The 19,285-nt window shown below is 36.5% G+C and overlaps 1 protein-coding gene and 1 long non-coding RNA gene across 3 annotated transcripts in view; one reads left to right on the forward strand and one right to left on the reverse strand.

Moving 5' to 3' along the window:
* The window catches only part of LOC138692962 (zinc finger protein 665-like), a 130,305-nt gene that overhangs the window by 74,920 nt on the left and 36,100 nt on the right, over positions 1 to 19,285 (forward strand). The gene's annotated exons all lie outside the window — the stretch shown is intronic.
* On the reverse strand, positions 2,754 to 19,276 carry LOC138692965 (uncharacterized). Of its 2 annotated transcripts, XR_011330183.1 has the most exons (4): positions 14,137 to 16,633; positions 13,366 to 14,041; positions 9,833 to 9,981; positions 2,754 to 5,314 (listed from the first exon to the last, which is right to left on the reverse strand). It is a non-coding gene; the product is annotated as an uncharacterized lncRNA (long non-coding RNA). The 2 variants fall into 2 exon arrangements; XR_011330184.1 differs by lacking the exons at positions 13,366 to 14,041; positions 14,137 to 16,633 and adding an exon at positions 19,034 to 19,276.

Raw genomic sequence — 19,285 nt, forward strand, 5'->3', positions numbered from 1 at the left:
GGCAAGCGCCTTAGCCGACAGAGCTACGCCGGTGGCTCCCGGATTCGATCCCGGAGTGATTTAGATAACACAAGAGTTGCATCCGCGAGCTCCAGTTACCCTGCAGCATCTCAACAAATTCTTCTCATCGCGGGTGTAGCATAGACCAGCCTCCTATGGCGCAACCTGGGCAACGACTCTGTCAGTAAATTGGTCTACACACGTGGATTCATATGGGTGAATCACGGACAGTCAAGTATCCACCATAAGTTTGTGTGCTTGCGTGCATGAGTGCGCGCGCGTGTGTGTGTATATTGGTCTATGGCCACTTCTTGGGATATTCATGCTTACCCTACCTCAGAGAATGAATTACTGTAAGTACTTGGAACAGAAAATAACATTAACATCGGCCAATAGACATTAAATTCAAATGATTTACTCGTAAGCTTTATGAAAAAAAAAAATGCAACTTAATGGGTTGATGCAAAAGTCCGCAGCGTTTTCTCGCTGTGACAAAATTTTTTGCAGTTTTTCTTGGGAAGGATAAATGCGGTAGCTTCCCGTTGCTTTCCGCACACCACTCTCTCTTTCGCATCTTAATAGATCTCAGGGGGCTCCAGCGTGGAGGAGAGGAGAGTGGATTTGACTTCCGGACTTCACCGAAATTCACCACAAGGGTTAAATATCAGTTCTATCAGGATTTTTGACCCGATCAGAGACAGGGAAATTTCAATTGCCTTTGCCCCTCAAAAGTAAGATAAGCTCTGAATAATTTATTGAACCTAGAGTTCTTTAAAATTAGCAAAGAAATTTCAATACAATAATCCTAAATAGTAATCCAAGCTTTAATGTGTTGCTCAAAATGTCCTCCAGTAGCACCTTGACATTACCTGACTCTATCAATTACCTCCCTCATAACGTTATGTAATTATAATTACTGAGCTGTTACAATAATTATTACTGCTGTAACTCGATTTTGTAAATCCTGTAAAGTCGATGGTGTTGAAAAAGCAATATATTTCTAATGAGGAAATGCAAAGAAGTCTAACGCTGATAAGTCAAGTGAGCTAGCTGGCCATGTAATAAATCCATTGGTGCTTTTCTAGTTATCGCCGAATTTATTATTTAAGTACTGAGCAACTGTTATTACAGTCTAGTATATACAGTCACGAAGCTTGAGTTGTTGAGGGTACTAGGAACAATAGACTGTGCCGGTACTATTTCGCATTGTCTGAGATGAGGCGATAGTAGCGATGTTAGTGGTTAGCAACTATCTTCTTTTGCCCTTCCAAGGATTGGGATTTATCTCGTTCCACGCCAAAGACATTTATTCTTGAAACTGGCCTTTCCATCTGGTTCTCGGCCGTCCCATATCCCGTCTTCCATTCGGTTTATGAAAGAAAGCTTGCTGCGGTAGTCTGTCAGGGGACATTCGGTTGACATGCTCTTCCCAGTTCTTTTGGTATTGAATTACCTCTTGCACTATACTATACTTCTTATACCCAGTGCCGTTCTTATGTCTGCAACTATCTATGGATGCATATTCCCTACGTATTGAGCTTCGTGACCGTATATACTAGACTGTGTTGTTATAGTATTATAGATTATAACCTGTTCGTCATAGCAACGACAAATAAACCATGTAAATAAACATTTATTTTTTCAAACTGCGATCTTCCACAGCAGCTATTGTTGTTTACATATGCATCAAACAAAAGACTATCTATTTAAACCTGGATATATTACACATCATTAGATTCAGAATATGAAGAAGAGTCAAAGAATCTAGAAATACAGAGTGATTCAAAAGTCCAGCAACAAAGGCATAGATAAACTCCGTTATTAGTGCAGATAGCAAAAAATTGAAAAAGAGTAAAGTTGTAAATATTATATATTTTTCAATCTAATATGCTTTAATTTTCAATGTAGGATAAACTGTTGAAGCTGTACACTAGTACGACCAACGAGTTATATCTCGTTGAGTACGACACACCTTCCAGTCCCAATGCTGCCAAATTAGTGGCTTTTCCGCTAGTTCCACCGGATTTTAGATACGTATAATTTAACGAAGAAAAATAGTTTACATGCAGAGTTTAGTGGTTATTTAACTTGTCACAGTGCAAAGAAACATTTCTAATATTTCTTTACGTTGATAGCATAAAAATTCAGGGGACTTTCATTCTTGCCTGGCGGCTTTCCCTGAACTTCTATTGACAACAATACTAATTTATTATGGTCATCATTTCGTCATTTACTCGATACACTGCATATCTGAAATCCGGTAGAACTAGCGGAAAAGCCACTTATTTGGCAGCATTGGAATTGGCTGGTGTGTCGTACTAGTGTACAGCCTCAACGGTATATTCTATGCTGAAAATTCAAGCACATTAGATTTAAAACTAAATCTCTCCAACAACTTTCTCCTCTTTCCATTTTTCGCTATCTGCACTAAGAATGGAGTTTGTCTATGTCGCCGAACTTTTGAATCATCCTATATACAGCGTATTCCATATGAAATAAGAAAATTAATGTTTTCCGGTTAAACCGGAAACGATATTTAACCCTGGACTCTATACCCTTTTTTGACAGTTTTGGTTGTATATTTGGAGTTACTAGTCACCCCACATATTCTTTTGGATCTATTGTGTACAATGGATTTTATTTTTTATTAAATTATTTATTTATATGTTATGCAAGGAATTTTGGATTATGAAAAAATAAATTTGATGTTGAAAAAACAAATTAACTTTATAACATTACAAAATTACAGAACTTCTGAACTTAATAACCATAATGACAATGTCAGTGTTTGAAAATTGCTGACTCCACCTTTCAACACCTTTCAACAATCAAACGCACCCACATAACAAGCAGAGAAGTTCGAGATGACGCCGAGATCTTGTAGGCTCTGAGGATGGTGATGAAGCACCGAAACAGCTGTAAGCCGCACAAACTTACATAATTAACACGAGTAAGTCCGCTAGTTAATCAATTATAAATATTATTTAACCCTAGAATGCATACTCACAAAAGCTTATATTTCGTTGCCATATCTTTGGATGGCTTTCAACAACTCTCAAACCACAGGTATTCATTCATTCACTACTTAGAATAGTTTCCACTCCTCAGTAGGCTGTGGGCTTCAAAGCAGTACACACGTTTCACGAGCTTCGTGGGGTATACAAGCACGTTTGTAAGTATTTATAGCCATTTCTTGTCATTGTGTTAGTGATGGCTGTAAGTGTAAGAGGTGATGATATACAGTAAACTCTGATGTACCTATCGTGGCATGGGATGAAACAAATGAAACAAGCTAGATTTGCTTTATGTCCCCGTGCTAAAGGCAGAAAAACAAAATTATCTTGTGTGAAGTGCAATAAACTGGCATGCTCAGAACAGAGGAGATATATCTGCGTTGAATGTGCAAAATGAGGGTCTTCTTATCCTGCAAGCCTCAATGCTAAGATTATTTCCGAATTATGCAATTTTGTTAGAAACATGTCTCTTCTAAAAATAGTATATTCAATTTGTAAGCAACTATTTCTTTTAAACACAAGAACACAAGAAATACATCACACTAACATATGAAAACAAAAGCACACATAAGATCGCATCTTTATTCAGAAAGCAGAAATACAACATAGCATACAGAACAGAAAACACACTACAAAGACATCTCAACACACAAAAAACGCAAACAAATAAATACGACCACACAGGTGTATACAAACTCACATGTAATAGTTGCGACAAGTTCTACATTGGACAGACAGGCAGATCATTCCAAACACGCTACAGAGAACACATTAAAGCAATAACCAGAGGACACAATACATCTACATACGCCGATCACATAACCAATGCTAACCATACATACAGACCGCTCTACCACATTAAATATTACATTTGTTCAGTGCAGACAAGAATTCAATTAAACATACTACAGTGAGAGTGTTGCTGTTCCAAGTAATTGCCCCTGGAATACCCTTACCCCACCAGCCAGTCTTGACCCGTTGGAAAACGTGGTTGGATGCTGTTAATTATTATGCAAAATATTACGGCAAAATAATGGAAATAATTGATGCATTGGATAGCATAGACAGTTCCGCTGTTGCAGCTGTAAAATCTTTGCCTTCTGAACAGCTATTGGAAGATATTCTGTTCGTTGATTCTAATTTCAAAATCGTGTCCAAAAGCATCACCCTGTTAGAATCGTCCAAACTACAACTCTCAGAAGCCCTTAATATAGTGTATAAAGTATCACAAACCGTTATCCAAAATAACAATTCACTAATTTCGAAAAAAGTGAAATGTAAGTTGAGAAACGTTATTGCTAAAAATTCTGCCTATTCACAATTACGTATTATAAATGATGTCATGACAAGACGTCTGAAGTTGGTGTACTAAACAGTACTGACTTTCCGTTCTTCAAATATGCACCTGTTACATCGTGTGATGTTGAACGTACATTTTCCCAATATGAAAACTGTTTGAGTGATCATCGGAGAAGGTTCACTTTGCAGTCGCTCAAAATGTACGTAACTCTTCACTCCAATGCACATATTCAAGGATGATGTGAGTATTTTACATTAAATTTTAAGAGTTAATATATCTCACTACAAAATAATTGTGTATTTACATGTTTAGACGTTTCCTATTTCAATGGTCATTCATTATATTTCTTGAATGCAGGATACATATTTTATTGTAACCGCAGTATACTACTCAGTGTTTACTCACTCCATCCGTTGCACGTCCCCTTCTCATAAAGTCTATACCCTATACCGCGTGCGTAGTAAACCTTACGATTCTCGTGGCAATTCCACGAAGTCTATGTATTACTGACTATCGAATGAATGAAGAAGTACACACAAAAATGTGCAGAAGTTAACTTTAACACTCGGTACAGAACTTTGTGAACTTTGTTTAACATGCATGTGCCATCTGGTTACGAGAAAAGTTACTACATCGGCTATTGTGATTGGTCGTCCATGGGTACTCGTATTTGTGCTGCGTTATGGTCATGCATCTCTCATGGAGCAAATGACATAAATGCGGACATGGAAATCCTACACATACAACCCAAAAACCAAAAACTCAACACACTAGAACAATACGAAATATACAAACAAACTAAAACACACCCCGATCAAATTCTCAACACACAGATCAATTTCAGCACACACACACACACACACACACACACACACACACTATTTGACTCCACCTTTCAACACCTTTCAACAATCAAACGCACCCACATACCAGGCAGAGAAGTTCGAGATGATGCAGAGATCTAGTAGGCTCTGAGGATGGTGATGAAGCACTGAAACAGCTGTAAGCCGCACAAACTTACATAATTAACACAAGTAAGTCCGCTAGTTAATCAATTACTTATATTCAAGTGTTAAAAGTAGTGTACGCAAAATGGAAAAAAAAAAAAAAAAAATTTATGTTTTATTTAACGACGCTCGCAACTGCAGAGGTTATATCAGCGTCGCCGGATGTGCCGGAATTTTGTCCCGCAGGAGTTCTTTTACATGCCAGTAAATCTACTGACATGAGCCTGTCGCATTTAAGCACACTTAAATGCCATCGACCTGGCCTGGGATCGAACCCGCAACCTTGGGCATAGAAGGCCAGCGCTACACCAACTTGCCAACCAGGTCGACTTCAAAATGGATAATATTTATAAATGTTTATTTTATATCACATAAACACTTTCCAAGTTTTACGTAAATCGAAGCATAACTGTAAAATGTATATGCATTTAGGATCTACCTGAATTCAGTTACACCCGATATTATTATATTATAGCTATATCCCAGCAGTCTGCTGCAGTATATTGTAATACGTTTTTTTCTTTGTTGTAATGGTGTAATTACTAAACTCGCTGTTTTACACAATGATACCTGACATATTACTTCGTCTCTAAGTCCATCACAACCTTGAAATCAATGCATTATGCACAAATCTTAAACAGGAAACAACACTGTGATTCTGCGCAGTGACCTATGAAATTTATGCGATGAGAAAACAAAAGTTGTCTCTAAATAAGACATTGTCACTAGTTGGCAACATTTGTCAGGCTGCATCGTGTGACGTCACGTTGCATTCTAGTGTCGTAACCTTGAAGAAGCATGCGGGTTGAGGGTCAGGGACCAAGTAAGAAGATGCTGAGCGCCAGGGGCGCAATTCGTAATGGACTCTGCATTATTCATGAGGCGAGACACATCCGAACTGGAATACGTTATTCCTCGATCAACAAATATCCAACTTGAATATTGTTATAACCTCTTATCAAAATACTGGATATTCGGAAGGTTCTAAAATTCTAATCATGATAACATGCTTCCTTCAAATATAACATGGATCGGTAACCATTAGGCCTACTGTTCCATCTGGACATACAAAAGAGAACGACAACAAATTCTTGAATTCTAGTTTTCATCAAAAGAATATAAAATAAGTAAAATAAATATGATCATCTCTATAGTCCAGGCCAGCTTCTACTAGCTGCTTTTCTTCTTGGAATTTTTAGTCTTCAGACGAGAACCAGAGAACAGAAATAATCGTTTAATGTCCATAATTCTTAAGGTAACGAATTTATATTTCGAGCTGATTTCAATGTTCAAAGTGTTTTTAATGATACGCAATATTAACGTCAATGTATATTTTTATAGAAAATCGTTCAATGAATACCCAAACGGTAGGCTTTGTATTATACCTATATAACTTATTTCACGCATCAATATTTGTAATCTCAAGCGGTGTTGTCACATTTTCATTTTAAAAGTTATCCCGTCACAAATTATTTTTATAGTGACATGAGGCGACAGCAATGCATTGATTTCTACCACCACAATCTACAATGAATAAATTTTAAGCTATAAGATGACTTTCGATTAAAACTGAAATTAAAATTAGCCTACTGACTATTTTGTCGACATTAATGAACAGTATGACTCCACGTGGAGCTGATATCTGCACGTCAATTAAAAATGCTAATGCATCATTGGTAAACATACTCAGAAAGTTTAGTTTCTTACTTTTCTTTCTTTCCCTTAGATTAACCTCTCCGTTTTAGGTTCATTTATACGACCCACGCCACACTGGCCTGACAAGACCGCTACCTGTCGGGAGAGGAATTAATCTATTGGATCACATACATACTTTTTTGATCACACAAGGACATGAAGGGCCTCCCCAGATGAGGGATCAGCTCAATGCCAGGGCCACCTCCGATACAACACAAACATTTAAGACATTACACAGCATTCACTCACACACATGAAAGGATTAAGGGAAGGATCGCCGTCCATGGCCGGACTTTCAAGAGGTACAATCCCGGCATTTGCCTGGAAATAACTGAGGAAATCTCAGTTAGGATTGCCGGCCCCTGGGATCGAAGCCCGGACCTACCGAATGCAAGGCCAGCCCTCTACCACGCCCCTAGCCCGCTCGGTAGTTTTTTACCTTAAAGTTGTTTAATGTGTTCCCCATTGGTAACACGGCACACATCAAGCCTATAGTCAAGTTCCACATACGTACGCGGATTTTTCGATCCCCAGATTCTGAGGTTATGTCTGTTTACCTTACCAGAAAGGTGAAAAGTAGCTTCGTCAGAAAACATCACGGAACGAATAAATTCATCATCGATTTCAATTAAAGTCTGCATACTTATGCAGAAATTTCTTCGTAGCACTTTGTCCTCAGGTTTTAGGACTTGCAGCAACTGTGGTAGGTGCAAATGAAATCGCAACCGCTTGCGAAGAATCTTGCCTTAAAACAGTGTACCATTTACGGATTGTAGGCCCATTGGATGGATCTGCACCAAATTTTGTTCGGTAATGCCGTTGCTCATTAATAACCGACCTGCTCACTTGAAAATCAAGCTTTCTATCCTCTATAGCAGCCATTTTGCTTCAACAATGAACAAATCTGTTTATATACGCTCTTATGAGGCAGTGTTACCAATTAGGAAAACAATGTTGCCACAACTAACCTTTTTGACTTTCTTTTTCCATACACCTCAGATGCATAGAACGTAAATTACATGTGTTCGAAATCGGAAAGGTATTTTGTAGGAGTCCTGTATACAGGGTGGAAGGTAAGGTAGTACATTCATTATTGTAGGATGTGACTCCTTGAAACATAAAGAACAAAACATAACGTCAAAGCCAATTTCACTTTTGAATACTAATGTATGGCCCACTGTATGCCAAAGTATCCAGACAGTAACATTTTTAATCCCTATGAAATTGGCATTTTCTTTAAATTGACACCTGACAAAACCTTTAAATTTAAAGGTGAGAAACGAGTTGGCGGAAAATTATTCAAAGATAGAATCACAGTTCTTGTTTGTACAAATGCTGATGGAACTGAGAAAAAAATTGCTTGTGATTGGAAAGTCAAAGAATCCCGGATGACTTCAGATTTGTTTGAAACTGAACTGAGGCGTTGGGACAGGGAGCTCCGAACTCAAAAACGGAAAATCCAGTTGCTTGTGGACAATTGTCCAGCACACCCTGTGCTTGAAGACCTCAAGAACATTAAGCTTGTGTTCTTCCCTGTAAACACTACAAGCGTACTGCAGCCCATGGATCAAGAAGTAATAAGGAGTCTCAAATGCCACTAACGCAAATTCATTTTATTGAGACTGATAGAATGCATCGAGAAGAAGCAGGATCATATTGTGGCATTGTTGGAAACAATCAGAGTTACTGAAAAAAAAAAAAAAAAAAAAAAAAAAAAACATGGAGTCGAGTAACAGTCAAAATCATCCAGAACTGTTTCAACCATACCAGAATTCTTTCAACTCAGCTAAGTTGCAGCTGGTGATGCAGATGATGAAGATGAAGATGGTTTGACTTTATCTGATGGCTATGAAAAGTGAATGGTGATGTTTTGAGTCAGTATGATTAGGAGTATGCAACAACAGACGATAATATTGTTACAACTGAGGCTCAAGAAAGATGACGATATTGTGAGAGAATTGAAAAATGCCGAAGAAGAGGAAGACAAGGAGGAGGAAGAAGAAGACGAAATATCCGAAGTGTCAATCCCTACTGTAAGTGAAGCTCTAGACACCATTAGAGTTGTGAATCGATACCATAAAGTCAGAGGAGGGAGCAGCAAAATTGTGATTGAGATTATGAACTTAGAACGTAATTTAGAAAGTGTGTATTGGGCAAAGAGCTGAGTACAGAAAAAATGACTGATTGTTTTACTTCCAACTGACATTGTGTGGTGAGTTCATACAGCATGTTATTGCATGTAATTTGTAATGTAAGCCTATAATTTCGTTAAACTATATAGTACCGTACTTTCAAATATTCTCTGTAATCTAAAAAAGTAAATGACAAATATGTAAGAACACTAACATACATCTACTCTAGCGGACAATTTTGTATATGTTCCCATAACCTATTTTGTCTTTAAGCATACCGGTAATACTATATCCTCGGTTATTACATCACTCGTTTATAACGACACAATTTTTCAGGTCCCTTGAATGTCGTTATAACCGAGTTCTACTGTGTGTGTATATATAAATAAATATATATATATATATATATATATATATATATGTAATTAATTTCATTCGTACAAATACATACATAAAACACATGTAAGATAAGATGGCCATGGGTTTGATTACAAGAGGAGGAATTTCTCTCTTTTAACCCTGTCTTTTCAAGTTAGAATAGAACATAGCAAAACTTATGAAATTATGGATTCAACCCCCATGGTTCCCATGTAAGAAATGTTCATCATGAAAGCAAGAGGAAAAAGTAATGTTGGTAGTGACATCTTGATTGATGGTAATAAGTTATTAAATATTTAAACATACCGTGATGAGAACACATTCCCAGGCTTTGGCTTTTGTTTTGGGTCTGATGCAGGTTGCTGATCTGGTAATTCCTCAACAGGCTGTTGTTCATCTTCTTCCTCAACAGGATTATCTTCACCATCATTTTCGTAAAAGCTGGCCAATGCCACCTACAAAATATGAATGACTGTGATATAAAAAGTATTTACTATAAAAAAATCACTATTTACTGCACTGAAACCTATAGGCTCTTAGTTTGATTCAGTTCATCAAGAACATCAACTATAGGACTGATAGGATATTATGACAGGCAAGCGCAATAGGTCTTTCAGGTCGCAGTGCTAGGGCTGTCATGGCCCTCCCCATTTAAATTCAATTCAATTCAGAAACCTATAGGCTACAATACTTTGTATTAACTGATCACTGATCCAAGTAATGCACTGGAAAATTATACTTCCTTGCCCTTATATTCACTACCAGTACCTCAAATAATTACAACTCTTTCAGAAATAACTATATTTTGTTCAAAATGTGTCCTTATAGAAGCAAGTACCGTAGTTTAATATTTACTTTCTCTCGTTCTTTTTTAAAATGTAATTTACTTTCTTCTAGTAAGTTGGAACTTCTTCGAAATTTAAAAAACTTATATTTTTTCTATTATCTAGGTAGGCCTACCTTTTTTTTTTTTAATACTGTGACAGTTTTATCTTTACAAAAGGATTAAAAGAAGTAGGCTAATTTTTTATTTTTACTGGTATTAGTAGATTGAAGATATAAAGTTAAGCACTCTTCAAAATCAGTCAAGAATTACAGGTAATATGAAAAGAGAAAAGGATATTGATATGAGAAAAAAAATAACACACACAGAAAAAAAAAATTAATTTTTGGTAATCCTTAAAATTCACTGAAACGGCCAACTTCTAAGTATCAAACTTTCTTCCTTCATATTTATCATCCATGTTAGTTGAACAATGACACTGTTTAACGACAGTAAAAGTAGTTTATCAGAAATAAATGTAAGATGGCACTCCAAATATCACTTTTCAAAAATTGGGGATGTTGTTGTCTAGTGCCTTGCATCTGGCAATGAAGCCATTAGCAGGAAATTGGGGATGTTACATATGTAAATGTTGTGAAAATCTATATTTAAGTTTTGCACAATAACACTTTCTCTACACATTATGTAGTGATATATATTATACATACACACACAATGTCACAAAGCATTAATCTTAGCATCTAATTCAAAAGATTTTGATAAAATTCAATACTTCTCACAAGTCAATTCATACAGGAAGAATGCAATATAATTATAGTTTTTACTCGAAAAATATCAATTTAGATTTGAATGCCTTAGTTCAAAACTTCAAACAACAGTGATTTTCTCAGAAGAGATCTACTGATACGTGATTTTTAAACATAAAAGCAGCCAACCTCACAGAACGATTTTCTGGGAACTTGAAAATGATCCCTTTATAACAGGGCTGGGCAACAAGAGCGAATTCTACTCTTTCACGGGGAGCCATATGACTTCTCTTCAACCCCTTCTTTCCCCACCGAACACCGCACAGCGTTGATGTCATGATGGATCAATATTAAGCATCTCTGTTTAGAGTTTGAATTCGCTCTCAGTGCCCAGCCTGCTCTATAAGAAGAGTTAGTTAATACCGAGTGACTGTAATACTCAAAAATAATTTTTGTAATAATGCGAAATAATTCAGACTCGATAAACAAAAATTCAAAATGCTTACCGAGATTTCTTACCAGATGTAATATTTAACATTCAATATTAAAAATTCTAGTTGGTTCCTGGCCTATAATATTTATGTGCATTTGTCTGCCTTGTATACAATTGAAACAACATGAAAGATAATTAATGATTAAAACTTTAAATTAAATATGCTAAATGATACTAAAAACAATTAACATCTAAAATGTACTTCATATTTTCCTAAACTGACAAGTTTTTAAACTATTTTAAATATAGCCTATCTTATTTATAATCAGCTGATAACCAATGGAGTCAACTTCTTGGTCCCTGTAGCATTTGTGCAGAGCAGAAATGTGAAGTGCAGTTTTGATTGCTCCAGCACTTGCATTTCCCTCCTTAATTATAAGACAGTTTTCTTTTTCTGACATTTAAAAAAAATATATATATATTTTTTTTTAACAGCATTAAAGACTTCTTAAAGGCTGATTTCTGCAAGATGTCTTTCACTTGCATGCCAAGAATAACCGACACAATTCGGAATAGCCTATATTTTTCTTCTCCAATCACCACTCTGAAGACAATGCCATGCCTTTCCTTGAAGCACTGAAGTTAGTCATTTCTTTATTTTAAAATTCGAACTCACAAACAAACTGGTGAAATAAAGAGCTTAGACAGTAGATCTCAGGACTTCCTAACGAATTTTATTGGGTGTACATCAAGGAATATCAATGTCGTAGACAATGCAACTGGGAAATACACAACACTGCAACATGGCGTTTTTTAAATTATTATTGCTTTATCACTATAACTAAAGGCATTTAAGTTAAAAAGAGCGGAAATATGCTAGAACCATAAAATATTATCGCATTAAAAGTTAATCTTTAAGTTATACTAGTACCTATCTTTGTGTACAGAGATGACAATTATAGTACATTTGAGAGTTAAGAAAATATCAAGCACCGAGAAAGAAGAGCCCCACATTTCACATGCTAAAAGTTTAGCACGAGGCTAGTGATCAGAGCTTCTGGCTATAGTTCATGAGGTTCTAGGTTCGATTCCCTGTAACAGCACAGGAATTTTTTCCATAGAGAGCATTATTCCTGTGTTCGTTCATGGTCAGGAATTTAGATTAAGTTCAGATTTAAGTCAGCTCTCCTGCTACATAATCATGATAATTCTATCATATCATCAGGGTAATGTAACTCTGCCTTCCAGGCACCCTGACATCAGAAGGGATTACACCTAAGCCACTGCCAGGAGAGAAGATCAGAAATGTCGAAAGCCAGGTAGATATAGGAGTGCCGCCCTTTTGTAGAACTCGCACAACAGACGGGACCTGGGGAAGTTCGCCTTGAATATGTGTTTATATGTCATGCTAATTTTCATTTGTTTTCATAAGTTAACAATGATGCACATTGGGAGGAACATATAAGAAATTATTTTCCTACACAATCGACGCTATATTCACGTTGTTTTGAAATGATTAATCAAAGATGGTTTGCTTATTGTTTATTACACGCACATTTGTATGTAATTTCTATTCCATAGGTTTTTTTCTATCCCAAGATCATTAAAAATGATGAATATTATTCGTGCTTGTTTCCTGTATTTCTTAAAATAATGTTATTAATTTGTCCTTATTCCATTTCTCTGTTTAATATGATGAGTTAAAAAAATGCAAAGAAAATCTGTTATTATAATATTATTATCTTGTACATAGCAAGATCGATTATTCAATTGATAGGATATTTTATGAGGTTGTCATTATTCACAAGCAACAAGTTATGTTTAGTGTAAAACTGGCCTATGTATCTATAGTGGACGAGACATAAGTAACATTCACCTTTAGTTGCCTTACTACTGTGTTGCCAGTTGTAGGGATGACTGGCAATGTAACTGGAACTTCGCTGATGCCTGAAGAATCTTGTTGCTCACTTGTAACCTCACTTGACTGTTGTGGAAGAACATAAAGAAAGTCGGCTAAGGGCTCCCTATCATCATTTTCATAGCTTCCATTTTTGACGTCTCTTAGAAACTGTGATACACACAATAATTTTTGGTTACTTCTAAATTGCGATGCATTTGAAATCACTTGCTTTGCCCTAATAAGACCAAAGAGATTTTCTAGGCAATCTTGAGTGAACTTACAGGTTAAAAGAAAATCATAAGATTTTTCACCTACATAAAAAAACACTTCGGAGATCTAAGATAGACTGTGTAGATATAAGTACACCTGTCTGGGAAGGCTTCCAAGATGCTTTCTGTCCAACTCTCAGTTCAGTGAATATATACATAAAATCTCTTAAAAAAGTGACTGCTCTTTCATACATTTCTGGATTATTGTTACTCAATGCCATCGATGGATGCCTAGACGTCACTAAAGAAAAACACTCCTCCACAGCACCAATAAACCAAGCAGTTGTCTGGAATTCTGGTGTACTTGTTGCCTCTGTAATGAATTTCAGTGCACTACTGACCTCGTTGTTTAACACATTGATTGATGTAGACACCCTCATTGTCTGAAAATGATAATATTCAATATTTAATACATAAATAAAGCATTTAGTCATATATGCAACAAAATAAATAATACATATAAATACTACTGTATTACCTGAAAATGTTTAGGAGTCATGTCCTGTTGAGTTAATTTTGGTGCCAGCTTGAAGCGTAATTTGTCTTGTTCAGCAATAAGACACTGAATATGCTCAGCACTGATGGTATTGGTAGGTAAATTATATTTGTCTTTTATTGTATCAGGAGTTACTATTACAACATTATTAACCAGCATACTTCTGATGTTCTTCAATAAGTGTGGTACATCAGCCAGAATATATATTTTTCTCGACTCATCAAGAGGATGTGGAATGTAATTCATAATTTTGCTGTATCGTCCAGCAGTGATATTCCAAGCTTTCCACAGTGCCTGATTAGATCCTCGCATATCAGATGTGATACTCATGACATTTAAGCCAAGGTTTTCTGTTTTCTCAATAACCTCTATTAAAATATCTCTAAAAACAAATCCATTGACAGAATTCCCTGTGAAATAATATGCCACTGTCTGCTTCCAATGAGAAGTTATTCCACCAACCATAATTGCTAATGCGTGTGTGGCAATTCCAGAATGTCCTGATAAATTAACATTATCTAAATACCTATTTATTGATGGATCATAGGTTTGTGACGGAGTTATTGCCATTTCATCCATCGCAGTCTTTTTCCTGTTGGGCAGAAAAGGAATCAACTTTAATTTTCAGAAAATCAAACACTTCATTTAGAATACCACTTTCGAACTGAAGAGATTGTAGTCTACGGCGTAGAGTCCTCAAGGAAGGCAAAGGATTCCCTGATTGAAATTGTCCTCGTATCCACTGTTTCCACACAAGAATTTCAATTTCAGGGCTTTTTTACTGTAGCATTACCCCACTTCATAAAAGCCGGACTTTTGCGCTTCAAAGTTCGTATTTGATCCTCGTTAAAAATACGTCTTAAGAGCCAAGAATCAGACGACTGTGTCTGTTCCTGTTTTAATTTCTGCAACTTTTTCCTATATTTGTGTGACTTTGCGAGTAATGCATTGTAACGTTTAGAATACAAATTTGTTACAGATTCCAGTTGTCGATCTGCTTGTTCTGTAAGAATGTTTGTTACAGATTCCAGTTGCGGATCTGCTGGTTCTGTAAGAATACTGGTAGCAGCAGTTTCTTCAGCAAAATTCTCTGTTGTAACACTATCAGCACATGTAGCAAAACTATGATCTTTTGGTGTATTTCTCGGGTTTTGTGGTTTGGAAAAACAAAAGAGAGTTGGTACAGCATTTGTCCTCAATTTTCTTGTACCATCCACCCTAGTTTTCTCCCACATTGAATTTTCAAAATGTACTTCACACAGCACAGAAGCATTAGTTGGAAACCAACCATCACGTTTAACTTTAGCAGCCCATATCTTCCTCCTTGCTGGATCCTTTGGGAATTTTTTTTTCTGATCTATTTGTGCACCCGTAAGCTGCACAGCCTACCATTTCGCACTATTACCATATAAATCACTCTATCTATAACATAAAATACACGAATCTAACTATGTATTCTGCTATTCTGCCAGCAATGTTTGGAAACTTAATGGAGGCCGCGTACCACGTGACCACTACCACTACCACTACTACTACTACTACTACTACTACTACTACTACTACTGCCTTTCATTTCATACAGCAGTTTAACCTACACTATTTTACACTAATAACAGACACATACAATTGCTGCGTTTTATAGTTTACTGAACTATGTTTAAACATGGATTCATTGTCAGATATACTATTGCAGTACCAGTTCCGAAAAAGAAAAGTTGCAAAGTTAATTTAGTAACGAATTCGTGGTTAATAAAAGAAAAAAACGATTAGCCTATAGTATTCACTGTACTGTGTGTCCTTCGTATTTTAGTGTTCCTCAAGGAGGCGAATATTACATTAAAAGCACGCGAACACTACTTTGCAGAGAACAACTATAAATCTTATGATTAAGTCATGATAAGTCTAATGTTAGCTTCTAATATCCTGATTTCCGTCGCAGAAAACCTAGCAACTCTGCTGACAGCAGAAACACGTTATTAAAGGTATATCGGAAAGGAAGTATGTTCCAGTGAACAAAAACATTTTGCTTTTGGATACACAATACAACACGTATTCAAATAGTGGTTTAGAAATCCCGAGCGTTTTCTTCCAAACAAATGGCGGCTCTCTGCTGCTTCAATTTGGGAACATACTTGTCACTTCTCCGCTACGGCGTGATAGGGGCTCTGGCTCACTGTCATGCATTGCAGTATCATTCTTTGTGCAGTGGCAGTGTTGGTATACTACAGCATATTATAATCTTTACCCGCTTGTTAGTGATTTGTACGAGTGTAGGAGAATTGTTATTTTTATTGGGATCCTTTCTATTTTCTTGTATTAATTTGAATCAGACTGCAGACATAATGTCACGATGAAAATGTGAATTTAATGAATTTCCTGTGTTTAAAAAAAATTGATTATGAAGTGATTTGTGAGTTAGTATTGAGAAATCCCTTCTGTCTGATCAACTTGCAAATCTGACAAATTTCTTGGTAACAAATGAGGATGATAAAGAATGCGGTGAAGCATTGCCTCCTAAACAGTGAGTAAGCTAATTTCAATTTTTTTAAGATATGAGAGTTTTTTATGCTATATCTGCATATAATACCAATGTCGAAAGTATTTTTAGCTTAATGAAAACAATGGACAACAGAAAGAAACAGACTGTGGATTCAGTCAAAAATTTATTGTTGACCCAGTTCAATTTCAGAAACGTAAGTTGCTCCCAGTTTTATACACACTGCTTGGAGGACAAGGAACTTCTTAATAAGATCAGAAGTTCATCAAAATACAAGTAAATTGTAAGCAGTGGCGGCTCGTGGGTATTGAATTAAGGGGGGCTGCATACAAAAATAAACCAAGCAACTTACCTTACTGTATTTAAAGATTAGTTCCATGCGCCTTGCCTTGTAGGTTACAAACTTTTGAATCATCTTATTAAAATCCGATATGTCATTTAACATAATATTTATAATGGAAAACATAGCTAATGTGGTCAGCCTCTCTTCTCTCATCGTATTTCTAAGATAGGATTTTACTCTCTTCAAACACGAAAAGCAACGTTCTGGTTTGGAAGTTGTCATCGGTATGGTGATAGCTATGCGTAGTACTTTCACAACTTCTGAAAATGAGGCCTGCAAGTTCTCAGAAAGAAGAAACTGCAAAAGCTTGACTGCGCCACTGATATTTCTGAATTCTTGTCTCTGATGCAACACAGTGAGTTCCGCTTTTAGTTTGTCTTTATCGAACATTGGGAAAAGCTTCACACATACATTTAGGTCATTTTCAGGAAATGAGCTTTTGTAGCACTCAAATTTTTCTTGACACAGAAGAGAAAATAATATCAGATGATCTATGAACTGGAATCGGGTGTTGGCTTGTCTCATAATGAGGTCACACACTTCCTTGGCTGCCGCAACCCTTGTCTGAAACCCATCGACCTTACGACACTTTTTAGGGTTTTCATTTCCACAGATCTCGCTGCTCAACTGTGCACTGTTCCTTATTGTCTGTATGGCATTAAAAGCTTGACATGCAGACTCGGCCTCTGTAGCATAGTCGTTTGCGGGTTCGATCCCGGTCCAGGTCGATGGCATTTAAGTGTGTTTAAATGAGACAGGCTCATGTCAGTAGATTTATTGGCATTTAAAAGAATCCTGCGGGACAAAATTCCGCCACACCAGCGACGCTGATATAACCACTGTAGTTACGAGTGTCGTTAAATAAACCATAATTTAATTTTTTTATATGCAGATTTGAGCCTTAGAAATATCTAACTGGCGATGTTGTAATTGGTTGTATAATATATCTACATGATACATCAATAAAGGAAAAAAAAAAAAAAAAAAAAAAAAAACAGCGAGAAATTGAATTCAGGATCTTCAAGAGTACGCACCAGAACGCTTGCCTCATTTATTGTGATGTTGTTATATGTTTCAGATTCCGTTATGGTTTGAAAACATTCTAGCAATGGCTCCTTCTCATGAACAACATTTACTGTTCTTATTTAAAACTCCATCTTGTTGCCCCAGCTGATGGAATTGTCTTTCAAACACATTAATTTAATACAGACTGTGTGGAGATCGAGAGAAGAAAGCAGGGATTCTGGATACATTTTCAAAAAATATGCGAGCTTTGTAGGCTATTTTGTTTAGCGGCTCTTTCCATTATGAGATTCAATTGATAGGCATTTCACATTTCTTCTGAATTGTTAAGGTACTGAACTGAATAGATTGTAAATATTGTACAGAATTAAACATTGTCGCACTTGTTAATATACTCATAACGTTAAAGGAAATGTATTTAAAACTGCGCGCTACTGACAAACTGCTGTAAATTTTGCAGCGCCAGGAAACTCTGGATTCTCGGCAAGGGGCTAGCAGGGGGAGGGGTAAAACTAACGCGCAAAGCTTCCGAGACGAGACTGGCAGCTCCAGGGGAGGAAGTGGCTTCACCCTAGAGTCCTTGTCTCTGGTTTCGCTCTGGCAGCACCAAGGGAGGAAGTGACTTTACTAACGATTGCGTGCATGTCAATGAGAGCGAAATTTAAAAAAATCCGAGCCGCTAAATAGAGACTGTATAATAAATGTATTTCACAACATAAAACGAGACAAGAGCCACAAATGTCTGGGGGTGCTGCAGCTCCGCAGCCCCCCTTCGAAAGCCGCCCCTGATTGTAAGGCACGACTAATTGTAGGAAGATGACATTTAAAATAATTACGGCCAGCTTCATACTCTGAATAATAATAATAATAATAATAATAATAATAATAATAATAATAATAATAATAATAATAATAATAACAATAATAAAAATAAATATTACAATAAATCTGCGCATGTTCTCTCGAGTTATTGCAAAATGTACTCTTTTCTTAGTTTTGTAATCTGGTAATCCTACCTAATCGTGAGGCGACTGTCAGGTAATCTATGGCGAATCCTCTGCATCACTTCACCTTGCTCTCACCAATTTCATCGACGCTAAATAACCTAACTGTTGATACAGGATGGTTAAATAACCAACTAAAAAAATAAACATAAATCGCAGACATCTCAATCCAGTGACCAGAAGATTGTAAAACCCCTGTCATTTATATTTTAATGCTGTTTTCCTTTTTTTACACTGTCTGGCTTTCGTACCGTTGCTCACAGC

Source organism: Periplaneta americana, chromosome 17 (genome assembly GCF_040183065.1).
Source record: "Periplaneta americana isolate PAMFEO1 chromosome 17, P.americana_PAMFEO1_priV1, whole genome shotgun sequence".
Taxonomy (NCBI): Eukaryota; Metazoa; Arthropoda; class Insecta; order Blattodea; family Blattidae; genus Periplaneta; species Periplaneta americana.